Consider the following 25,271-nt stretch of genomic DNA (forward strand, 5'->3'; position numbering starts at 1 on the left):
ACTGAGTTCTGGCCTTTCTCCTTTATTGTAGTAATCTTAAAGTCTTCCTTGTCTGTTTAGCTTTGTCTGGTGTAATTGTTGCTTTGACAGAGGTAAGACCAGAAAACAGCACACAACATGCTGAGGAGTCTGCATTCTATCATTAGGCAATGTGGAAGCATCCAAGGATTTTAAGCAAAAAGAATGATCATAAAACTTAGAAAGGTATCTTTTGGGACAATGTAGATGAAAGAGAATGCCTCTTGAGGACTTCAAAGATGAGTGAACACTGATTCCCAGGTGTACATGGAAACAACCCAGCTTTTAGAGAAGTGACTTCTATGGGCGCAGCCTCAGAATTACATTAAGCAGCAAAGATAAGAGAGGACTTTAAGAGAGGTTTGGATTAGGACAGAGACATCTACCTTTTGTTTGGAGTCAGGAAGGGCTAAATGAATGGTTACTCCAAAGATGAGTTTGAGCTTTGCAGAGCTTTGTAAAGGAGGTGATTTCAGCTGCTTATTAGAGGAAGAAAACTGACATCTGTGCTGGAAATGTGAGGTTCTTAAATAAATATATTACAAAATTTTGTGATGGTCCTTTCTAGCCATATCCTGGAATCTCAAATTATAACGATGTGGGATTCAACATATTAGAAGTTACTCAATGCCGCCAGCCGCGGCGGGTCCTCAAAGTGCAGCAACAATCGACGAGAGGGGGTAGGGAACTGAATGCACCAAGGTATGGGATCAGAAGGGCACAAGCAACTGATGGTTGCAAAGCAAGTTTAGTAACAAAGCACAGCCATATATATACCCCTAAAGCAGGGGATTTGCTTAGTCACGCCTTATTGGCATCAGCTGGTTGATTGGCTTCTCGGCTTCTCCCTCAAAGGCACCAATTTCCCCTCCAGGGTTGCTTTTCCTAGCTTTAGGGAACAACCAGGGACTCCCAGTAACTGAGCAGGTCTCTGGAGCGATTTGGCCAAAGGCCATCTCCTTTTTTATGTTCATACCATAAAGTCCAGGTTGCATACCAAGGAGAGTACAATCGGGCCCTGAGGCTTATGAGGGTCTTAATGGCGCCTTCCTCAGAGGGCAATGCTCCCCACATTTCCCCCTCTTTTATTTTTTAAAGCTTGATAATGCAATTTCAACCCATACACCTCCTGACGAAGAGCAGCGAGACGGCCAACAATAAAGCGAATTAACAAGGTAATGCAATTAACATCAACAATACACATGACCCCACTGTAATCAATCCTGTGAGTCCATTTTGAAACCAATGCATTGGGTTTAACCATTGAAGCTGATCCAAGAGTCCTTGAATTAATTGTTGGGGCCCGTCTTCTTGTAGATGAGCTTCTTGAATTGCTTGTATTTCCGCATTAAGTTTTTGTATGTCCAAACTAATGTGTCCATCAGTCCATACACTTAAAATGTGCATTTTTACTTTGTTCCAATCCCAGTCAGTTTCATTATAAGCGTGTTGAGTCACACAAATCCAAGTATATTTAGCATGGTAAATCAAACGCATTTTCAATTTTAAAGCCATAATTTGGTCTCCTAAACCTATGAGAGCATTTTTTAACTCATCAGCCTGTTTTTAGTTGAGTATCAATATGACTTTGTAATGCTAATGCAATACTGGTATTTTTAGACAATTGATTAACATAGTGCTTGTTGTACAGTTTTACTTAATGCTAAACCGGCGGTAGCGGCTGTGGCAGTTAAAGCGGCTAAGGCTAATATGCTACATATTAATATTCCAATGAATCGTTTAGGTCTTTCTAAAGCTTCAGATAATTCTAGCCAAGCTTGCATGCCAGTACTATGATACCATGGTTCAGAAATATTTACAGGCAGCATTACATAGGAAGGTTGTTTTAACATAAGAGAAAAAGTTCCTTTCATAGGCAGAATGCAAGTACTAAAAATACAATGCTGACAAGTTATATTATATCCTAAGGAACCAGAAGTAAACTCAATCTGTAAATCTCCTATTAGCAAGGCATATGAGGGTGTAACATAAGTAATAACCGGTTGATAAGAATAAGACAATGCAAACTTCCCAAAATCCCAATGCTTATAAAAAACCAAACTATTATTAGTAACAGAAACTGAAGAAATTAAAATGGTACCATTATTATAATTTAAGGTGCACCAGATTTGAGAATTCAAAATCAGATTGGGGAAAGTCAGAAGGACAAGAGGGGGGAAACTTCAAACTTTTAACAGCTTTAACTACCTTTAAACTATGGCCGGCCAGTAAAGTCCCTCGTCCTCCTACATATACTTCAACACAAAAATAGTATCTTTGACTTTGTAGCTTCTATTAGAGCTCCACTTTCAGCTTTATGATTAGACCCATCTTTGTTGCTGTAATTACCAGTCTCATTCTTTCCATTTTTGTTATTGTTGCCCTGTGAAATCATTTTTTCTAGAACAGCAAGAAGATGTAAAGCTTTCTCAGCTTGGTAGGTTAATATATACAGGTCTACGAGCAAAAAACACACTGCTTGGGAAAATTTTTCTTCAAAAGGTTCTATTAACTGATAAAGTTTTTCACCAACGGATATGGCTTCTGTATACTGTCGGACATGATACAGGATGACTACTTGATTGTAATACAACATACTGTTTTCAACATCATCTAATCCATCCATTTCTTCAACAGCCGAGTGCACCTGATTCTTCAACTGGTTAAGTGTCTGTCTTAAACTATCTGTTGTTGTCTGGTTACTTTTGAAAAACTCAGCTACTGCCGTATTCAAAATTATTTTATAATCGTCTTTGTTTATATCTTGTAGGCAGGCAAGATGTTGCAGACAGACATCATAATTTCCAGCTGTGAAAGCCTGGAAAACACTGGTGGACAACTCCTTCTTTTGATCAGTGATCTCAGGTCGCTCCTTGGATACTTTTTGTCCCATATTTTTTTACTTCTGACTATTGCCCCGAGTTACTATCAACTTTACTATGTGGCTAACACTTTCACTCTTAACTCCGGGGATTCACCTACCGAGATTCAGATGTCCCTCTTGTCAAGTCCCTGTTCGGGCGCCACTTGCCGCCAGCCGCGGTGGGTCCTCAAAGTGCAGCAACAATCGACGAGAGGGGGTAGGGAACTGAATGCACCAAGGTATGGGATCAGAAGGGCACAAGCAACTGATGGTTGCAAAGCAAGTTTAGTAACAAAGCACAGCCATATATATACCCCTAAAGCAGGGGATTTGCTTAGTCACGCCTTATTGGCATCAGCTGGTTGATTGGCTTCTCGGCTTAGTCACGCCTTATCGGCATCAGCTGGTTGATTGGCTTCTCGGCTTCTCCCTCAAAGGCACCAATTTCCCCTCCAGGGTTGCTTTTCCTAGCTTTAGGGAACAACCAGGGACTCCCAGTAACTGAGCAGGTCCCTGGAGCTATTTGGCCAAAGGCCATCTCCTTTTTTACGTTCATACCATAAAGTCCAGGATGCATACCAAGGAGAGTACAATCGGGCCCTGAGGCTTATGAGGGTCTTAATGGCGCCTTCCTCAGAGGGCAATGCTCTCCACAACTCAATGAGTGTTTGTTGATTTGAATTGAATTGGCACATAGACTATATGCTAGTGTTTTATTTTATATACATAATTTCAGTCTTGATAATACTAATTTAATCAGATATCAAAGTAAAATGTTTCCTATGTTAATACTAATTAAACAACTCAAGAATCTGACTATCTAGATGCGTAGGGGGTAAATTAGCACAATATATGACACATAACAAAACTCAAAATACTCGTTTCCTTCCTTGTGCTTCCCTAACGAAAGCACATAAGGAAACAACCAACATGCTATAATACTTTAAAAAATATTGAAATGAAATACAAGGCACCTGTTGATAATTTAAATACATGAATTAAATAAAACCTAATTTAGAGAAAATAATACTTAAGAAGGTTGAAATTTTATAAATATATACATATTTGATCATAGAAGGGAGGTCTATGGTTTCTATTTTAATGTACTGAATAATATGTTTGAAGCTATAGAAGTTGCAGGTTTGAGTAAAATAAAACAGAAGCAATGTACTAAATAATATAATGTTTGAAGTTGCGGTATCTGAGCAAAATAAAACATTCAATAAACATATATATTATATATATAGTATAAAAGTGAAATAATACCTGATACAATATATTTAATAAAAATTTCTAAAAATATTGTTAAAGAATAGATTGTTGCAACATTTTCTACATTTGCAATTAAAAATTATTAGAAATTCTAGGTGGTCAGTACCATAACTGACCTGTCAGAACAGTTGATGCCTATTCTTCCATGACTTAGCAGAATCATTTGTCACTCTCATAAAAATAAGACGATTTTTTTTTTTTGTATTGACTTGAGACCATTTCTTTATTGCTTTGGTGACTTTGCCTTAGTAAAAGGAATTCCATTAAACTTGTTAAGCCTTTTAGAGTTGTTTCTTTGATTTTCCTTTACAAAAAAAAAAATTCATGGTATAAAATTAACATCTCACAAGTGTTTTAGTTGAGCAAGGTATCATAAAACAAAAACTTTATTGTTACCCATTAGGTGTAGTATAATAGATAATGAAGATTAATGGCCTATGTAATGATATTGTACTTATGATGAACATGCCCATCATTATAAATTCAACCACAGTAAAGGGAAATAGCTCAGTATGGATATAGTTACAATTAGAATATGGACATGTTAAAGTTGAAATGACAGTTCAAAGTCACTTAAATTCTTGACACAGATAAGCATATTGCATCCTTTAGAGCTTAAGTGACATACAAATTTTCAAAGCTAGTAAGGGACGTAGCCAGCTTGTACCACAGGTTACTACACTATCCAGTTTTTACTGTCACTGAGCCCCAATTTTCTCAACTATAAAACTAGGATAAAAACACCTTAAAGTCTTATATAAAAGGATGAAATTAGATAACATCATAAGCACAGTGGTTTTTGGTGGTGGTGTTATTGTGCCATCTGTCCCAAATTAGTATTATTTCTTTCCAACCTCATTAAGCACCTGAATGGAACAAAAAGGTGAGGGAAAGCTAATTATCTCTCAGTCTTCTTCATTCATTAATCAGAGAACCAAGGTATATGTCAGAAAGCAATGGAGGCAATTGATACAGTCAAAAAAGTTTAGGCTCCTGGTGCACAGAGCAAAGTGAAGAGTGCTAACACAATAAGCACACTCGTGTATTCAATTTAAATGAGTAATATATATCAGGGACAGGCTTTCTGTCGTTGTGATGGAGACGAAAAGGAAGTACACATAACTTTTGCCCTATATTGCAATGAGGGAGACACAGAATATGTATGTGCATAAAAGAGAAGCATAAAAATGGTGATATGAATGCATAAAGGAAAAAATGAATTAATTTTGGGTGAGGCAAGATTTCATAGGGTTGGCTCTTAAAGGATTTATAGGAATTCACCACATGAAGAGATAAAGAGAAGGGCATTCTACACAGAGGAAATAGCATGGATAAAAGCAAAGAGGTGTGAAAATGTATGACAAGGAAGGGTGGGTAGATTGATGTGGTGGAATTTTAAAATACATAAATGGGAATAACTGGGAATGTGACTGAAATATCTTCTTAAGAAGTATTTTTTAAATATATTAAGGATTTTATATTTTATCTTATAGGCAATGAGAAAACATTGAAGGTTTCTAAACAGCATCTGTGTTTTGGTATTTTATTTAGACTTTCTCTGAAAAGTTACTTTTAGTAAATTATAGTGCCCTCCTTTGGCATCCATAGCTGAGCAGGTGGAAGCTATAAAAAATTATATGAACTACATCCTGAAATACAACGTTTTGGCATTGAAACTATAGATAATGTTAGCCCAGATTCTTCATATTTTCTGATAACTCATCACCTGAGACATTGATTCTAGAGAAACCAAGAATCAGGGAAGTCAATCTAGTGTGTTAATGTAGGAAACATTTCCTTAATGCCAAAGTAAATTCAGAATATGTCTCTCATTTGATGTACTGAAAAAGAGCCAACTTACATATTACCACATTGTTATTCCTCCTTCCTTAGTGATAAGAGGTATTCTGTCAATATATTGGCAATGGAAAACTCCATGTCATATGATTACCTTTCAAACTCTTCTCACTTGCTTTTATTTTTTTAGAAAAATAACTTGCAGTCAACTGACATTAATGACAAATATGAAAGTCAAGAGATTCTACTCAAATTACATCTCTAATACAGTAATTTTTATGCCAATATTCTTTGTAATATTATGTCATGAGAAAGTTCTTTAATCTTTTCCTGCAGAGTCAATAATCACTGTTTCAATTGTAGAATTAAGAAAATACACAATGCCTTGCCTATTTTATTTAAAATTACAAAGATTCATGTTTTAAAAAACTGTAAACTTCAAAATTATCTTAAGGAGAGGGAAACAAAAAATAAAACAATAAGACAACTACAGATTCAAAGCAAAGTGATAGCAAGGAAATATTAAAACAGAAAACAAATGGAGATGACATATTAGGCAAAACATTTATTATACTAGTAAATGCAAATAGTAAGAACACATATTAATAGAAAAGCATACTGTTGTATTGAAAATAAAGCAACTATATGCCACATGTGAGACATCTGAAAATAGTGACTTAGAAATATCAAAAACAAAAGGATGGATAAAGATATATCTGAAAAATAACAATAATAACATCAACAGGAATAAAAACTGAAGTTTAAATATTAATATATAAAGCAACTATAACCCAATAAAAGTTAATTAAAAATAAATATTAAATATTAATATTTATTTATGAAATCAATTTCAATTTATGGAATACACTATTATATGATACAAATAGAGATTTACAATGAAAAGAGCTGCTGTGAAAAAGGAGGATGTAGCTGTGTGGGAGCATAAATGGTTTAATTGTCAAATCAGATTCACATGAACCTCAGTAACTATTTTACTAATAAATGAAAAGATACAGCACGCACAAGGCACAGGCAAACATTTTTCCCTTGGAGAAGTCTGATGTTGTCAGACTTGGTACCCAATTAAAGTCCTTCTTCCTCATTATCATACACTCTGGTTTAAAAGTTGATCTGTGAAGTTTTCTTTTTTTGGGGAGTGGGGGAGAAATGTGTGTGGATATATTGTTTACATAGAGGAATAAAATTTGCTTATGGAGTTTCTCCATTTTATATCCAATTCTCCTGTCAATCATGCTCCCATAAAAAAATTAAGCAGCATAGACAAACCATTCATGTTAGTTTTCCATCACTGCCATAACAAATTACTTCAAATTTAGCAGCTTCAAACACAAATATATTATCTAACATTTTCTACAGGTCAGAAGTCTAAGGGTCTTACAGGGCTAAAATCAAGGTGTCACATGGATATGTTTCTTACTATAGGCTCTGGGGAAGAATCCTTTCCAAGCTCACTCAGAGGGTGGGTCAAGTATAATTCCTTGTGATTGCAGGACTAAGGTCCTGATTTCTTTGCTCTCTGTCAGGGAGGAGTGCCCCTTAGCCCCTAGAGGCAATTCTCCAGTCCTCATACACAGCCCCTATATTTCAGAACTCACAATGATGCGTCATATTCTTCTCACACTTGAAATCTAACTTTTATTTATGTTACATAATTTCTGCCTCCTTCTGCGGCATCTCTCTGAATCCAGTCAAAGAAAGTTTTCTGCTTTTAAGGGCTCTAATAATAATTAGACTGGGCCCACCCAGATAAGCCAGGATAATTGCCCTATCTATAGCCTTAATTACACATGCAAGTCTATTTTCTCATGTAATCTAACCTATTCACAGATTCCAGATATTAAGGAGAGCCGTTACAAGGCCTACCACAACAGGTATATCCTCTTAAAATCATTTCATAGATAATAACTTTCTATTATCTTTTCTGTAGTAATTGCATTACTGTGTGAATCAGATCTGGTTATCAGCATGCTTACAGGAGACTTGACAAGATCTTTCCTCCTTCCTGAACATCTCATTAAATGCTGTTAACCTTTTTTAAAATTTTCTTAAACTGCCATAATCTTTCAGGTTCCAAACAATATAGAATCAAAATGTATAAAGCAAGATCTACCAGAAATTCATAGAGCTATTATCTTAACAAATATAATTAATAAGATTGTTGATTTATATTTATTAAAACTATCATTGACAAAAGAGTACACATTTCTTTGAATGGTCCATCAATCATTTGCAAACATTACCAAATGTTGCACTACAAAGGAAAACTCAACAACTTCTAAAAAGGAGAAACAGAACATACCAAGGAAGATGAAGGAGAAGGAGGTAAAATAGGAAGGAAGAGGAAAGATAAGGAGGAGAATAAAAAGGAAAAGTAACATTTTTAAGCATTTTCTATGTGCCAGGAACAATTTTAAGTACACTTTACTCCTCTAAAACCCAATGAGGTAGGCACTGTTATTATCAATATTTTACGATAAGGGAACAGAAGTACAGAGATATGAAGTGAAAGGTTCAAGTAAAATGCACAACTAGCAAGTGGTACATCAAAATAGCTTAACTTCAGGATTTGTCTTTTTAACCACCATGCTATATTTAACCTGAAAAAACTTAGAAATTAATAATAACATAAATAAAAACTCCACGTTATGGATCAAATGCTTTATGTCATTCCAAAATTCATATGCAGAAGCCCTAACCCCCAGCATGGCTATATATGGAGATGGGGCCTCTATGGAAGGAATTAAGGTTAAACAAGGCCAGGGTGGGGCCCTGATCCTATCCTTATAAGAAAAGACACCAGAGAACCCAAATATCTCTCTCTCCACACACACCACACACACCAAGGAAAGGCCATGTGAGCACACAGAGACAGCAGCCACCTACAACCCAAGGGGAGAGCATTCACCAGATACCAACCCTGCTGGCACCTTGACCTTTGACTTCCAGTCTCCAGAACTGTAAGAAAATTAATTTCTGTTGTTTTAAGCCACCCAGTCTGTGGCATTGTGTTACGGTAGCCTGAGCAGACTAATACACCCCACCACTTGGATATTTTAAAACTCTTTATAAACAACCTTTGCATTTTAGATAAACCAAAACCAGAAGTGTAGAACATACTGAAAGTAGTATAATTAAATACAGCTCATAAAAATGTAGAAGATACAGCCTTCATGAATATATATTCTTTTGGCAACTAAGCATGTATTCACACTTCTGGTTTCTCCCATATTTTTAGTCCAAGACTTTCAAGAAGTTGACCTCAACCATAACCCCAGAAATATGCCCTTGTTAAGCTAAACCCATCTATATTTTATGTTCTTCTGGCCAGAGCAATTGTTTCAAGGATGTCCATATGAGTGAGTCAAAAACCCTAAGACCAAGGAGATTTTAGCTGAAATTCATGAAATAAAAGCAGACATTCATTTCTACAGGACTTGAGTGAAGCAGATATAGGCTAGAGTTGGTGTGACCATAAGCCCACCCTGGTAGCATAGGAAAGCTCACTTACAGAGGTGAGTAGAGAAGCAACAAAGGAAATCTAGGTTCTCTTGGAAGATTTTGAGCCCTACTCAGGCTCCCTTGAATGCAACACCACCCTTGGGACTTTACAGTTACATAAGCAAAAAAACTAATTTTTGGCTGAAAGCAGTTTGGGTTGGATTTTCTGTCACATTCAACCTAAAGAGCTGTAAATAATATAAAACTGAAGTTGTGCTCAGGGAAAATTCTATGATTTTTGGACAAAATACTATACTGTCAAATCTTTGATTCAGCCCGGATTAAAAGTAAGGTATAAAGCAGAGGGCAGGGTTTTTACTGAGAGTTAAAGAAAACAGTCCAAAACATTTTGGAGAATTCAATTCTCAGAACAAATATTGCCCTTTGATAAAATGGGTGAAAACCTGAGGGATTTTTGAAACAGTTTCTTTGGCCTTGAAAATGAATGCACATTTTTATTCAGAAGTTTAAACATTGTGTTAATTATTATTGTAATCATGGGCAATATATGTGTTCTAACAACACAATTAACTGAGCATCATTTATGTAGTTCTTAACCCACAGATAAAAGGTAAAGGTGAACTTAAAGCAATAGCTGTAATTGGATCAAGTGTGCAACCCAAAATCAAAGAAATGGTTTTAGATTTAGAGAAAGAAAATGTTTTAACCTGAATGAGGTCTCTAAAGCCTTGGTTTGATTACCTTAGGGAATGTTTCATAGCAAGACATCCTAGGAGTTTAAGAACATTAACTCAGAAATATAAAACTCTGACAAGAAATGCTATTTCAGAGCAAGAAATATTGGGTAAATATTTTAAATATAGGCTTTGTAAAAATAACAGTAAGAGATGAGGAAATACATTTCCAATCTTCATTCCCTATTCTATTTTTCCATAGGCTACCTATAGAACAGGGCTTCAATGAGAAGTACTAAATGTTCTTAGAATATTTTAAATGTCTATTGTTCTGCTCATCAATTATTTTCTACATTAGACATTTACTAATTGGAGGCTTAAAGATGTATGCTTAAAATAACAAGATAAATGAATACCCAAAACTATGTTCATCTGACATTACTCTTAGATTATTTTTTAATTTGAAGACCATTTTCAAAATTTCTATCTTCATGTTTGTTTTTCTTTTTTGGCCTCAGGCATTCTCCATGTTAAGCAGCTCTGAGCATATAAATTTAACTGAAAATTTTTCTAATACTCCCTAAAATTGCTGAAAATTGAAACTGCAGATTTTGATATACATTTGCAAAGAAACTCATTTTTTATTATGAGCTGAAAAAGCTTGTCTCCTGAATGCTTGAGGCCAATCAGTCAACCAGCCTGCATAATTCAAATACTTGGAAACCCACAAATAATCTAAGGCCACACTCCAACTGCAGAAAATAGCACAGGAAATCCTTTCTTGCATATTTCCACCACGTATGGCGAATTGCATTTTCTGCTGGTAGTGAACATTTTAACACTGATGAATTTGTAATTATATCCAACTAATTAGCACATTTTTTTTAACAATGTTGCCTTTCTTTTAAGTGGAAAGGAAATTCTATATCTTCCCACAGTGATTATCACTTTTATTATATGTGTTATTGTTGTCAGACAGAAAAGAATTTAAGCAGTCACCTAATCAATATTCATGAAACTGGGATCACAAAGGGTGGTACCAAATCTGCTTTAGCCTGTCTTAGAATCAGAATCCACAAGTTGGTGAAATATTTTCTGATTGACAGTTTGGTTGTACGTGGACTCAAATCTGTTTCAAAGTTAGTACAACTCTGAGAGTTTAAATGTGGGCAAACCTCGGTAGATTTTTTTTTCTTTTTTACTTCTGTTCTATTTCATAAGTTGTGCTGCAAGTTTTAAGACATCGTTTGAAAACTAGCTGCTAATATTTCTGCCCAATGCCTCAGCAAAGCCAGGGCAGAGTGCCACCATTGTGGAAAGGGCACAATAGGCAAAAACATCAGGTCAGCTCCTGGTTTGGTCTGCCGAAACACCTAAACTAATTCCAGTCAGCTAATGGCTCTTCCCCAGACATTTGAAACACAATGACATCACCACTGATTAGGCAATAAGTTTCCCTTAATAGTCTCCCCTTTCTTTACCGAGTCTCCTTCTCGCGGGAGTGTGCTGGGCAAGGCGGAGGGTTACCACTCCTTCCAGGGCGCAGTATCCGCATTCTTTGCGATTCCTCTTTACTCACCAAAATTTGCTTTTAGGGCAAGATCTATTACTAGTCATTTATGTACCTTAGCTCTTGGATGAGAATGCCTCGTCTCATGTGAAAGGAACTGAGTGCAACAGAAAGTGATAGAGAAATTTCCTCAGGAAAAACGCTGTTCAAGCTCTTTTTGGTGCCCTTGTGCCTTATGGGCATAGGAACCTACTGGCCTGGAAGAAGGCAGGCAGCAGTGCAGCAGGTATATCATAATATTTATAATAGTATCGATTAAGGATTAAAATAGTATGCATTTATGGTATACAAGGTAAGGTCCATCTTTAATCCTCACATTAATCCCCATTTATAGATGAGGAAATTTATAGTTGAAGTCTTAATCCATACATTTTATATCTAATATTTTGCCATTTAAAAATGGAAACAGGATCCAAGAAACATCTTATCCAAATTGACACAGTTGTCTGACTGACACTCGAATATTGATCATATATCATTGTGCTGATGCCTTTGCTGCTGTGAAATAGTTTCATTTCCCTTGCAACTGATAGGAGCCATTTTGCCTCTGTGCGTATGGAACATATCAGAGTATTTCTTAGCTCTAAAACCTTTTCTTTTCCCCTATTAACCTGCATTAGCTTTCATTTTTGGATATGTAACCAGGGTGTCAAAGAATTGAAATTACTTGTCCAAAGTCGTACTGCTGGAAAATGTAACAGTAGGAGCTTGTCTGCCCAGCTCCGAAGTCTGTGCTGTAACCTTTACCACCGAGTAGCCTTATAGCCCTTCAGGATAAACCATGAGCCATCCCATGTTGAAATATTAGAAATTGCCATACTCTATTGGTTTCTTAAGGCTTTGTTTCAGTTTTGGTTTGGTTTAATTTAGTTACTTGTTTTCTCCCTAATTAATTAATCTGTCTTTTTTTTTTTTTTTTTTTTTTTTTTTTAATCTGGGTTGATGCTCATGGAGCAAACCTAAACTCCAATGATAATTGTTCTTGCATCCATCTCTTGGCATCAACCATGAGTATACGGCTCTATTTTTCCACAGCTTTTTAACAGTATTTGGTAATGATTTAATAACTATATCCTTGGCAAGAGGTCCATGCAAAGTTTTATTAGAAAGAAAAATGAAATTAGATGTTTGTTGACATCTGAAAGAAGGATGGGTGAAAAGAGGGCATGCCACTAGTTGTCACATGAAGTAAAATGAGATGTAATAAAAGTGCAGATTAGTAAAATCTGCCCCCGGAGGTAAGCCCTTCTATGAGTAAGATAAATATAACAAATGTAAAGAGCCTTGACACTAATGAATATCTATTTTCTCCTCGGATAGTCCCGGTGAATCTACAGGCTGTTGTCCACAACAAATATTCCCGCTCTGTTCAAGGTCCTCATTCTTTCCCTATGACTCACCCAACCTCCAGCCCATGTACATACAATCACCATCTCCACACCATGCTGAAGAATGGGCCACTCCTCACAACTGCCTCAAAAATATTCCCTAACTTTATATGTTTTTATATATTCATTTATATTCATTCACTTTTTATATATTCATTCACTTTTTGTCTGTCTCAGAAAAAAAGATTTCTCTCACATTTACCTAAATTTAATCTCTCTTTCTGTACCTTTTTTTCATTTTTTGATGAATGTTTATTGAGTATCTTTTATGTTTGTCATACTAGGTCTCCAGCTATGCAGGTATCCTGTGCCTGGCAGAAAGTGATTAGGAAAGAAGCTGAGAGTCAGGTCACCTTTTTGTCTGGAATACTGAATGTGAAATTTTCTGTAACCTATTAAGTGCTATACTATTGTGGCATCAGCAGCAGTATTATTATCTTTTTTCCAACCTTTCTCCTCTTTTCTCCTCCTCCATTTCTCCTTTTCTTTTCCTTTTTTTTAAAGTTTTAAAGCAGAAAATGTTAAATATATACAACAGGAGATAGGATTATATAAAGGAACCCTTGCAACCATCATCACTCAACCTCAACACTATATGCTAATAGTCAATCTTATTTATTCTGTATCCCGGACCCATTTCCTGATTGTTTTAAAGCAAATCCAGAAAATCAAGCATATAATTTTATTTGCGGGTAATCAAGTGTTTATCTCCAAATAATAAAACTTAAAAAAATATGACATCATTATCACTTAAAAAAATTAGCTATAATATCTTGTGGTCATCAAATTTCCCATTGTCTCTTAAACATCTTTTTTTTTTTATAATTTGTATGTCTGAGTCAAGATTCAAATAAGGTTCACACACTGAAATTGGTTAATCTGTCCCTTATGTTTCCATGTCTCTTTTAATCTACTGTTTTCCTTTTATCCTTTTTTTCTTTCCCTACAATGTGCTTTTGAAGAACTGTAGTTTCCACAGTCTGGATTTTGCTTATTACGTCTGCAAGGTGTAGTTTAACATATTTTTCTCTCCTCCATATTTCCCATAAATTTGGTATTTTCATATAAAGGCTTAATTTGATTTCAGTTTTTTTTTGCAAGATGACTTCATAGAGGATGTGTATTCTTCTTTCAGGAAGTGATTATATTTTGTGTATCTCTTTATGCGATGTTAGAAGCCACTGATGATTAGACCTGCTAACGTTTGCAAAATGGTATTATTCTATCATTCTTTTTATATCCATTAACTGGAATAAATCTATGAGGAGAAACTTTCATAGTAACAACTATTTTGTTTCCAAGTGATATGGTTCACCAGTTATCAAGATAACCAGCCATATCCCTGGATCAACCAATGGTTACCAAGTAGGTTTTCTTTTGGAGGAGAGGGAGTCAGGTTTATTGAGGTATACAGTAGAGTTCACCCTTTCAAACATACAGCTCTATGAGTTGTGGCCAATGCATACAATCAGCTAATCACCTCTACAGTGAAAAAATAGAACATTTCCATCATCCCCCAAAATTCCCTTGTACATCTTTATAGTCAACACTTTCCCACCGATAACCCCTGGCAACCATTGATTTGTTTTCTATTCACATATTTTTGCTAGAATGTCATATAAGTGGAGTCATATATTATGTGGCATTATGAGTCAGGCTTATTTCACATACCATAATTCGAGATTTATCTATGTTGTTAACAATCAGTTTATTTTTATTTAATTAATTAATTTATTTATTTATTTATTCACTTATTTATTTATTTTACTGAGTGATATCCCATTGTATGGATATGCCACTGTTTATCCATTTACCAGTGGAAGGAACTTGAGTTTCCAATTTTTGATGGTTATGAATAAAACTGCTATAAACATTCATGTGCAGGTTTTTGGATGATCATAACTTTTCATTTCTTTTAGTTAAATACTTAGGAATGGGATGGCTGGTGTTTATGGTAAATATATGCTTAACTTTATATAAAACTGGCAAACCATTTTCTAAAGTGGCTGTGAAATTTTTTATTTACACCAACAGTATGTGAGACGAGAGTTCCACTTACTCTGCATCTTCACCAGCACTGTGTATTGTCTGATATTTTTATTTTATTTTATCTAATTGGTATGTAGGGATAAACAATTAGGCTTTTAATTTGCATTTCCCTAATGACTAATTGTGTTAAACATTTTTTCATGTGCTTATTAACCATTTGTGTATTGTTTTGGTGAAATGTCTGTTCAAATCCTTTCCCATTTTCATTGTGGGTTTTTCTTTGTTCATTATCTTATTATTGCTTCAGAGTTGTCTATATATTCTGTATAGAAGTCCCTTATCAGATTTAATTTGTACAAATACTGTCTCTCCTAATCTGGGGCTTGTCTTTTTACTAACAGTATCTTTTTTTTTTTTTTTTTTTTTTTTTTTTTTTTTTTTTTTTTTTTTTTTTTTTTTGTGGTATGCGGGCCTCTCACTGTTGTGGCCTCTCCCGTTGCGGGGCACAGGCTCCGGATGCGCAGGCCCAGAGGCCATGGCTCACGGGCCCAGCCGCTCCGCGGCACGTGGGATCTTCCCGGACCGGGGCACGAACCCGTATCCCCTGCATCGGCAGGCGGATTCTCAACCACTGCGCCACCAGGGAAGCCCTAACAGTATCTTTATGAGTAGATTTTTTACCTTTGATGAGGACTGATTTCTTTTTTTTTCTTTTATGTATCTTACTTTTGGTATAGTATCTAATACATCTTTACCTTAGTCAAATACACGAAGATTTTTCTCATATTTTTCTTCTATAATGTATATAGTTTCAAAGTTTTACATCTAGGTCTATGGTACCTGGTATTTCATGGTAAATTTTAATGTGGTATGTGGTATGGGTCAAGGTTCATTTTTTTATATGGATGTCCAAATTTTCCAGCATCATTTGTTGAAAGTCTAACTGTACACTTTAGTTATTTATTCCATCTCCATTGTGATCTTATCCCATAAATTAGCTTAATTTTATATTTATTAACTTTTTTATTATTATTCAATAGCTTATGAATGTTACAACAAAATTCCTCAAAGATTTGTCTCTATTCCCTGTTTCCATTTCCTCTTTTGCTGTGCTCTTTTAAATGCACAACAATAATTAGCTACTATACGGTTATTGATAATAGCTGTCTTTCTAATGGTACCGAGTTCCTTAAAAGAACATCACAAATAGTGTGCATTCCATATATGTATGATGCCATACAATATTTTACACAAAATTTGTAAAAATATTGTTGAATAAAGAATGGTAAAAAGATACATGAAAAACTGCAGCTTAATATAGTTATTTTCATGAAAATGTAATAAAATATATGTTGAGATTTTGGTCAATGGGGCCCAAAAGTATGTGGGATTTTTTTTCACATTGTGAGATGCAAATTTCCTTCTTTTTGACACATCAAAGAATGGTAGGATTTTTAATGTTTCAGATAGCCACCAGACTATATATCACTTCACTATATATCACTTCACTTATATCACTTCATGCATATTTTTAACTTGATGAATTTACAAACATTTCATGCCCAAAGCACTGCAATATGAGAGTCTCGATTTTTCCCATGTACAAAAATATATTTGTCTTAGATTTTAATGACAAAGGGGTAATCAAAGGTTAAACTTGCAAACAGATTTCCTTTTAAATCAGAACTTGACTGGGGAAAAATATATGTGAGTATGCTCAAAGTAAAAATGTTATGAGCAATTATAAATAATGGTCTGGTTAGGCACAGTATTTCACTTCTGTCATTAACAAGTTTACTGCTTGATAATAGATATTGTCATTTCTCAAAGGAAAGCTGTCAAAATATTTTCCTATAAATTTCTAAAAGGCATTTCTTGCCCAACTTTATTTCAGAACTAAGTTCCTACAGTAAATTTTCTAGCCCAACATGAACAACTCAATGACTAATCAATCTTGTTACTTTTCAGTTTAAATGTGAACATCTGAGAGCAGTTGTTCTGAAAACCTACAAAGTAACAAGGTAAAATTGGAGATCTCACACTCAGTTTTACTCACTACAAATTTGTGTGTATATCAGTATCAATTTCAAAAACTTCTTATTCTTGAATATAATCACGATCTACTGTCTGCCATGAAACTTAAAAACCTTTCTTCAGGATTTTGGGGCAAAACAGTGCAAGCACAGAAGGGATCATCATGGTATGATGATACCTTTTAAATAATGGTCTCTGGATATGACTAGATATGGTTTGTTACTTTACATCAAGCACCATAAAATTCTTTGCCATTTGTTTAAATTAACTAACTACGGCATTTCCCTACTTCAAATATCCATGTCCACTTCATGTCATAGGCCTATACATATATATTTTAATAGTTTTAAAGAAAGTACACAACTTAAATGTGACAAAGGCTATTTAGTAGACCACATGAAATGAAACAAAAACAACAACAAAAAGCTTTATTCTAAGAAAGTATATTTTTTAGGGTTCTTAAATGATTTTCAAACAAATTGGAAGAGTACTGTCCAAAAGTGTCTTTCTACTCTGGAAGGTAATTTCTAAAATAGATCTCCCTGCATATAATTTATTTCACAATGATACAAGTATCATTTCTATCAATTAAATTCTCAACTGCACCACTTGACAACATTTAAACTAAGACCCTCATTATCATTGCTATTATTTCATTGTCATGAAACAAAATCAAAGCATCTCGTAGAGACCAATGCACCAGAAACAAAAATGACACTAGGGGAGCTTGCAATCTCATTAGGTTGAGAAAATAGACCTAAAACATAGAAAAAACATACAGGAAGAAAAGGCAGTAATGCATGTCAGACCTCAGGACAGCCATCATTTCTAAAGAGGAAACTTTAAGGAGATAATTCTCTAGTTAAGGGATTTTTTTCATTTTTAAATTGAATTTCCATAAGTGCTGAATCCGTATTATAGAAATCACTGGAAACTTTAGTTATATCTTAGCTACCCAGCCAAGGTCATTATTTGTCTATGGAGAATTCAACTAGCCAGATGGGGAGAAAAGAACAAAAGAAAATTCAAAAGAAGCACTCTCACAGAGAAAATTCTCTAGAGGCTATAAATCCCTCAATAAATACATGACAAATAAATTTATTTGGAGTTACAAGACAGCTGCCAAATAAGACTTGTCCCTTGTGTAACTTATAATACCTAAGCTCTCCTACAACGGAAATAACAAATATATTTGTATATCATTGTACAGTACACAGAATTTTTTCACTTTGCTTAATTTAATCTTCACATTGTCCTTGAAACATAGGTATTATTACTTGCATTCCTACTTTAGAGATGAGGAAAACAAATGAGAGGTTAGGTGTAAGGGGATGAGCTATAGTGAGAGAGAGAAGAAAGTAGACCCAGGTAAGATTAATTTAAAGCCATATTTTAGAAAGTGATAATGTGAAGAGAGTACCAAAGATTTTTTTCTATAGCTACATGATAATTCTATAGGCATATTCTTCCAAAAAACAGTAATATCCCTCATAGACACAGAGAAGATTAACAATATTCCAGAACGTAGAGGGTGGGACGTGCTAAAAGAAAATTTTCAGAAAGGAGAAGTAAAAACAGTAACTTGTGGTTCTCAGATAACAGGACACGTGTATCACTTGCTAATGTATATTCTAATTTTTATGAATCTCTCTTATTTCTTCTGCAAAACTGTAAGTTTGTGAGAAGAAGATATCTATTTCGACTCATTTCTTTATCCTCACGGAAGATACTGGAGTGCTCGCTCAGTGACTAGTGGCTGAATGGCAATAATTCAATCATCTATTTGTATCCTACCCATTATATAAACCCTACCTTGCTCCTTGATCACAGTATGTTCAGGTCTGGAGGGGAGGGATAGTGCTTTGAATGGTTGTCAAAGTCACAGCTTGGTCCCCTTTGAAAATAAAACTGATGTATTCCAAAAAAAAAAAAAAAAGGTAATATCCCTTCAGTAAATATATAAGTATAATAATACATATTAGCAGCAAAACTATATTCCTAATTCATTCAGTTTATTCTGTTCATTATACTATTCCTACTGCCAATTCTATTTTAATTTCATGAATGGTAATATTCTTTCAAGTGGAGGTGAGGTTGATAGAAAAGAATAACAAGAACATTATAGTGATTTGACATCACAAAAATTGTAAGCTTCTATATTAAAGGTCCTATGATGGGGAAAATGATATTCACTCAAGTCAAAAAAAAATTATTTCATTTTTTTTTAATTTTTAGATTCTAGTGAATACATATAATTTCAGTGAAATGGAGACAGCTGTGTAGGTATGTTTAACAATTTATGATTTTGATAAGATTATGGGAAGAAACCAAAGAAAATAGTCACTGAATAAAAAAAGGAACTTTGCAGAGGAAAATATGAAGAAGGGAGTGTTGAGATATTATATAGGGAATATAAAGGTTCTGGGTAGAAACTGTTTAAATTTATTCAGTAGACCATAATAGTCAAGAGGCCAAATGGACCATAATAGACTATATAACCGGTCCTGTGAAAAGGCTTGGGAATAAGCCCACTGAGTGGGCTGCCATGTACATAAATGACTGTAATACAACATGACATTCTATGAGTGAATAAACTAAGCTCGATTAAATAGTTTGTCCATGTTCAATAATGAAAAATAGGGGGTCAGCTTGAGTGTTATGATTGGTTTTCTTTCATCAAGTTAGCAAAGACATACTGGAAATATATGCATGTTCAAGTCTCATTAAGGTGCCCAGGCCAATCTCCTCACTTGAGGACCCTTCAAGAAAACATTACTTTGTACTGAGCTATTATTTTTTGGTCTCAAAACTATCACAGGCTATAGCTATAAATTTGGCAAATGAAATTTGAAAAGGTATTTTGTTTGAATTAGGAATCAATACTCTGTTTTGAGTAGCTTTTTACTGCAATTTTTAAAAGGTCTAGTAGGTTACTCTTGCTTTTGCAGTTTAGCTTCTAAATAGTCAATCCTCTGGCTTCCTGGACAACTCAGATCCCAAATGCCTGACTAATCTCAAAATGATTAGCTCTACAACCAACAGGGTACAGAAGATGGAGGTTTTGATAACTGTTGAGACAGGACAGCCTCAGGCAACTGGACACTATTCAATCAGTCAGTGCTTTGTAAGCTCTGAGACCAGATGACAGAAGTTGTAATCATTCCTCAATCTTGAGGGCCAGTAAGACTTTGGAACAACTCTACCCACTCCTCTTCGATATTAATATACATCAAAACTTGCCTAGAATATAAGACATCTCAGCTCTTAATTCTCTTCTTTGGTTAGGTTCCTTCTCTTTCTTCTTTTCTGTCCCAAGAAGACTAAAAACATGTGTGCTTTGTCTCTACTGTGTGAATATGTGTCTCTGCGTATGTGTCACTCATTTGTGTGGCAAAAAGTGTTAAAACTTTACTTCCATGCTAGAAAATAAGTTTCTAACTAGGTTAACAGAACCTATCAGGAAACCAGGAATAAAAGAAATTTGCAAGGGGACAAAAGTAATCAGGAAATTATTGCATGTTTATAAGTGGAGGGAGAGAGGGAATACTCATATGATAACTGGATTGTGCAGTTATTACTATATGGTAGTTGTGGCTGTGGCATTGTATTATATGGCAATCATACTCATAGAAATTTAAGTATAATCTCTCTATGCTGTGAAAGAGAATAGGATCACTCCTGAATAGTGAGGTCATATTCTGTGCCAACATCCTGAAAGTGAGACAGTTCTCTCAAGCTGGAACCCAGAACTGAAAGGGAAGGCTCAAAGGAGTAGCAGACAATAGCTTTTTTTTTCTCTTAACTTTGACCATGAAGTTGCCAAGATATTTTGAAAGTAGTTCCTGAGTAAGAGATATGATATTGTCCTTCAAAAATTAGAAGTAATAAGTCCAATCTTTATTTTCAAAATGAAGTCCTCTAGGCACGACTAAAGAGACTATTTTCCTAGTAACAATATTCTTAGAGAAGCTACTGAGAGATTTAGTACAGCTGGCAGTGGTGAGAGAATTTGAGAGCACAGTTGATGAAAAACTATAGGGAAAAGAAAGGGAAAAGACAAAACTAGTCGTTCTCCTCTCCCATGCACCAAAGTGTCTGTAACCTATATAACATGTCTCTTTTCCTCATCAGAACTTAAGCTGCTTGAGAGTAGATATGCACAGTTTCCAGTACAGGGCCTGGCACTTGGAAGACTCAATAGCTGTTAATAAATGAATAAACAGTACCTGAAACTAAAATATATTCCTTTTATTTTAAGAATGAAATCAAATCACATATTTGCAAACTAGTGGTTATTTGCTTAATTGCGATTGTGTTAAGGTAGAAAATAAATGTTTTTGAGGTATAAGATTAATAATTATATGGTGATATGATATTATAAAGAGAACCAACTCTTTTTCTATAAAGAAATCCCCTGTTTGCTGGAACTCCCTTTAGCTAAAAGAACTTGAATAATTTGATACTTCATTGAGATCTTAAAAATATTCCTTCAGATGCCACTATCTATCTTGCTTCTAACTGTTATGAACACTTTTGGAATCATATGCACCCCTGGTCATCACTCTACAAACACCAGTCTTCTTCAAAAACAAGATGCTGATCTTGTCAATAGAAAGGCTACACAGTCCACCATTGTCATGTGGACGATTAAATATGTAGTATTACTGGCAGCAAGAGCTATTGAGAGGAGACTTGGAATGTTGTTAAATTTTGGACCTCTTAAATCTTTGGGAAAATGTTTCTCTAAGCTGCACTTTGAATAAGGGTAGAAAGGACCATAAGTTAGCATAGAGTTCCCCATCACGTTCTTAAATAAGGCTAAGGGAAGGTGAAAAAGTGTGCTGTAAGGCAAGTATTATGTTCGGCATTTCCAATCTAGTAGAAATGAATAGATAACCTTATGTCTAAATAGCACTTTGCAATTTACAAAGTTTTATCACATTTGACCTCATGTATAGTTAGAAAAGGCCATATATATGTATATATATAGTATTATATGTATACATATATATAAAACTAAATTTTAAATGATAAAAGAGAGATTTAAAGAAGCCAAATGAAGTAAAGTGACTTGCCCAAGTGACAGAACTGGGACCAGAATTCAGCTTTTCTGATTTTAAAGTCTATGCATATATTTTAAAAAAACAGGTTTTATCTTTCATGAAAAAATTTTGTTGACTAATGAGGTACTCCAGAGTTCTGTGTTAAGAAGGATCTGAAGCCATGCCCTGACTCAATGGAAAAGACTGCTGTGATTGATTATTAATGTCTGCCCTGGACAAAAAAAATGAAGAGTGGTAAAATGTCAGTTATTCCCGCAATATTTTCCTATGTTGAGGTCTCCAGATATGCATGTCCACCCTAATAATAACACTGATTATAAGATCACTAATCAATGGAAGGTAAAAACTGCATACAGCTACAGGGAATTAGAGGCAATTATTGAAGTTGCCCTTCCTATACCAATAGATCGATAAGGCTTAATTGACTGGATTGTCCTCAAAGGCATATTCAGAGATAACAAGAGAAAGAGTAGGAAAAGAAGTTATTCCCAGGAAGTGAATTATGCCCTGAAAGACTGTGCCTCTTTATTAGACAAAGCATGATATCCATATCTAACTGAAATGAAAAGAAATCTTTGGTCCAATTTACAGTTTAAAATATTTCAATAATTCCAATGGTTTTAAGAACAGTGATGTTTAAAGAGTATTATTGCCTTTCATACCCATCATTTACTCCTAAATAATGTATCTTTATTTGTGAAAACATTAGTGAACATTAGTGAAAATATTTGCCATTTGAATGATAGAGATTTTTCCCAAACATAAGATAAGTAATTATCTTCAGGTAAATAAGATATTTACCTCTTTTAGGAGGCCAGTTAAATGGGCCTGATAACTATAGTAGAAAGACTGTAATTTCTATACTACTATACACAAAGTGCTTACTGACATATTCTCCAAGGGAAGACATATAAAGGAATAGTAGCAATGTAATAAGGTTATTGTTAACTAAATATGTAGGAAAAAATCTGTGCTTTAAAATGTTACATCAGCTTTTAGCAATCTTTTGGCTTCTTGTTTCATCTTAGACTCTTTTCCATGTGCTTCTGACTCTTTTTATTTGAATAGTCTTGCTGCCCATTACCTTTCTTCTGGCTGAAAAGGTACAGCCACAAAGAGCTTTCAATGCCCAGTGCATTTCAAATCTATCCTCATTTTCAAAGCCTAATTCTATGTGGAAAAGTGTAATTTAAATTCAACTTTAGGGTAATTTTAATAGAACATTTGCATAATACAATTCTTGCTTCTCGTAATTCAAATCTGCTTACTCCAAATAGGCTGTTCCATGGACAGACATCCACCATGCATCAAATGATAATAAACCTGCTTTACCTGAGATGAGAGTATAGAAGCAAAAAGGAGTAAAATCTATGGGAGGAAGGCTGAGGTGGGATTTCATGAAGCTATTAACTAATAATACTAGAGGACCTTGAATTTTCAAGAATTACACATTGATAAAACAAGCACACCTTTTATCTAATTTTTCCATTCAAGTTTCCACTGGGCAATCTCCGGCTCGAAAGACTTCCCTCAGGCAATATAACCACTTTTTGAATGGGGTGAAGTTATTGTAAATTTCATCTTGAAGTGTGGTAAACAGTAAACTGAAGTTAAGAGGACCTTCTCCCAATCCCCATCAGACATGCCTACAAGTACTGCTACCAGCTTTTAAGTCTCCTTTTTCTCCTCCTCATTTCTAATTGTTGCATGGTGGGATTTTTTAATTATTTATTTTGACTATTTTTTTATGTCTATACTCTTCCATAAGCCCTTTATGTAAATTAGTCTAAGAAGTAAAGTAGAAGAAAGCCTAGCTTGCACAAAAATATTTACTTCCCATTCACTGCAGAAAAAATTGTTTAAGAAATATAATCACATACAGTGGCTATTACCCCATCAAGAAACATAACTCCTAGAAACAAATGACAATGAAAACACATGACCCAATACTTATGGGATGCAGCAAAAGTACTCCTAAGAGGGGAGATTATAACAATACAATCCTACCTTAACAGACAAGAAACATCTCAAATAAATAACCTAACCTTACACCTAAAACAATTAGAGAAAGAAGAACAAAAATACCCCAAAGTTAGCAGAAGGAAAGAAATCATAAAGATCAGATCAGAAATAAATGAAAAAGAAATGAAGCAAACGATAGCAAAAATCAATAAAACTAAAAGCTGGTTCTTTGAGAAGATAAACAAAACTGATAAACCATTAGCCAGACGCATCAAGAAAAAAAGGGAGGGCTTCCCTGGTGGCGCAGTGGTTGAGAGTCCGCCTGCCGATGCAGGGGACACAGGTTCATGCCTCCGTCCGGGAGGATCCCACATGCTGTGGAGCAGCTGGGCCCGTGAGCCATGGCTGCTGAGCCTGCACGTCTGGAGCCTTTGATCCTCAATTGGAGAGGCCACAACAGTGAGAGGCCCATGTACCGCAAAAAAAAAAGAAAAGAAAAAAAACAGAGAAGATTCAGATTCAAATCAATAGAATTAGAAATGAAAACTGAGAAGTAACAACTAACAGTGAAGAAATATAAAGGATCATGAGAGCAACTAGATACCAATAAAATGGACAACCTGGAATAAATGGACAAATTCTTAGTAATGCACAACCTTCTGAGACTGAACCAGGAAGAAATTGAAAATATGAAGAGACCAATCACAAGCACTGAAATTGAAACTGTGAAGAAAAATCTTCCAAAAAACAAAAGCCCAGGATCAGATGGATTCACTGGTGAATTCTATCAAACATTTTGAGAAGACCTAACACCTATCTTTCTCAAACTCTTCCAAAACATAGCAGAGGGAGGAACACTCCCAAAATGATTCTACGAGGCCACCATACCCTGATACCAAAACCAGAAAAAGATGTCACAAAGAAAGAAAACTATAGGCCAATATCACTGATGAAAATAGATGCAAAAATCCTCAACAAAATACTAGTAAACAGAATTCAACAGCGCATTAAAAGGACTATACACCATGATCAAGTGGGGTTTATCCCAGGAATGCAAGAATTCTTCAATACACACAAATCAATCAATGTGATACACCATATTAACAAATGGAAGGAGAAAAACCATATGATCATCTCAATCGATGCAGAGAAAGCTTTTGA

The sequence above is a fragment of the Kogia breviceps genome, chromosome 7 (assembly GCF_026419965.1).
Source record: "Kogia breviceps isolate mKogBre1 chromosome 7, mKogBre1 haplotype 1, whole genome shotgun sequence".
NCBI classification, from domain to species: Eukaryota; Metazoa; Chordata; class Mammalia; order Artiodactyla; family Physeteridae; genus Kogia; species Kogia breviceps.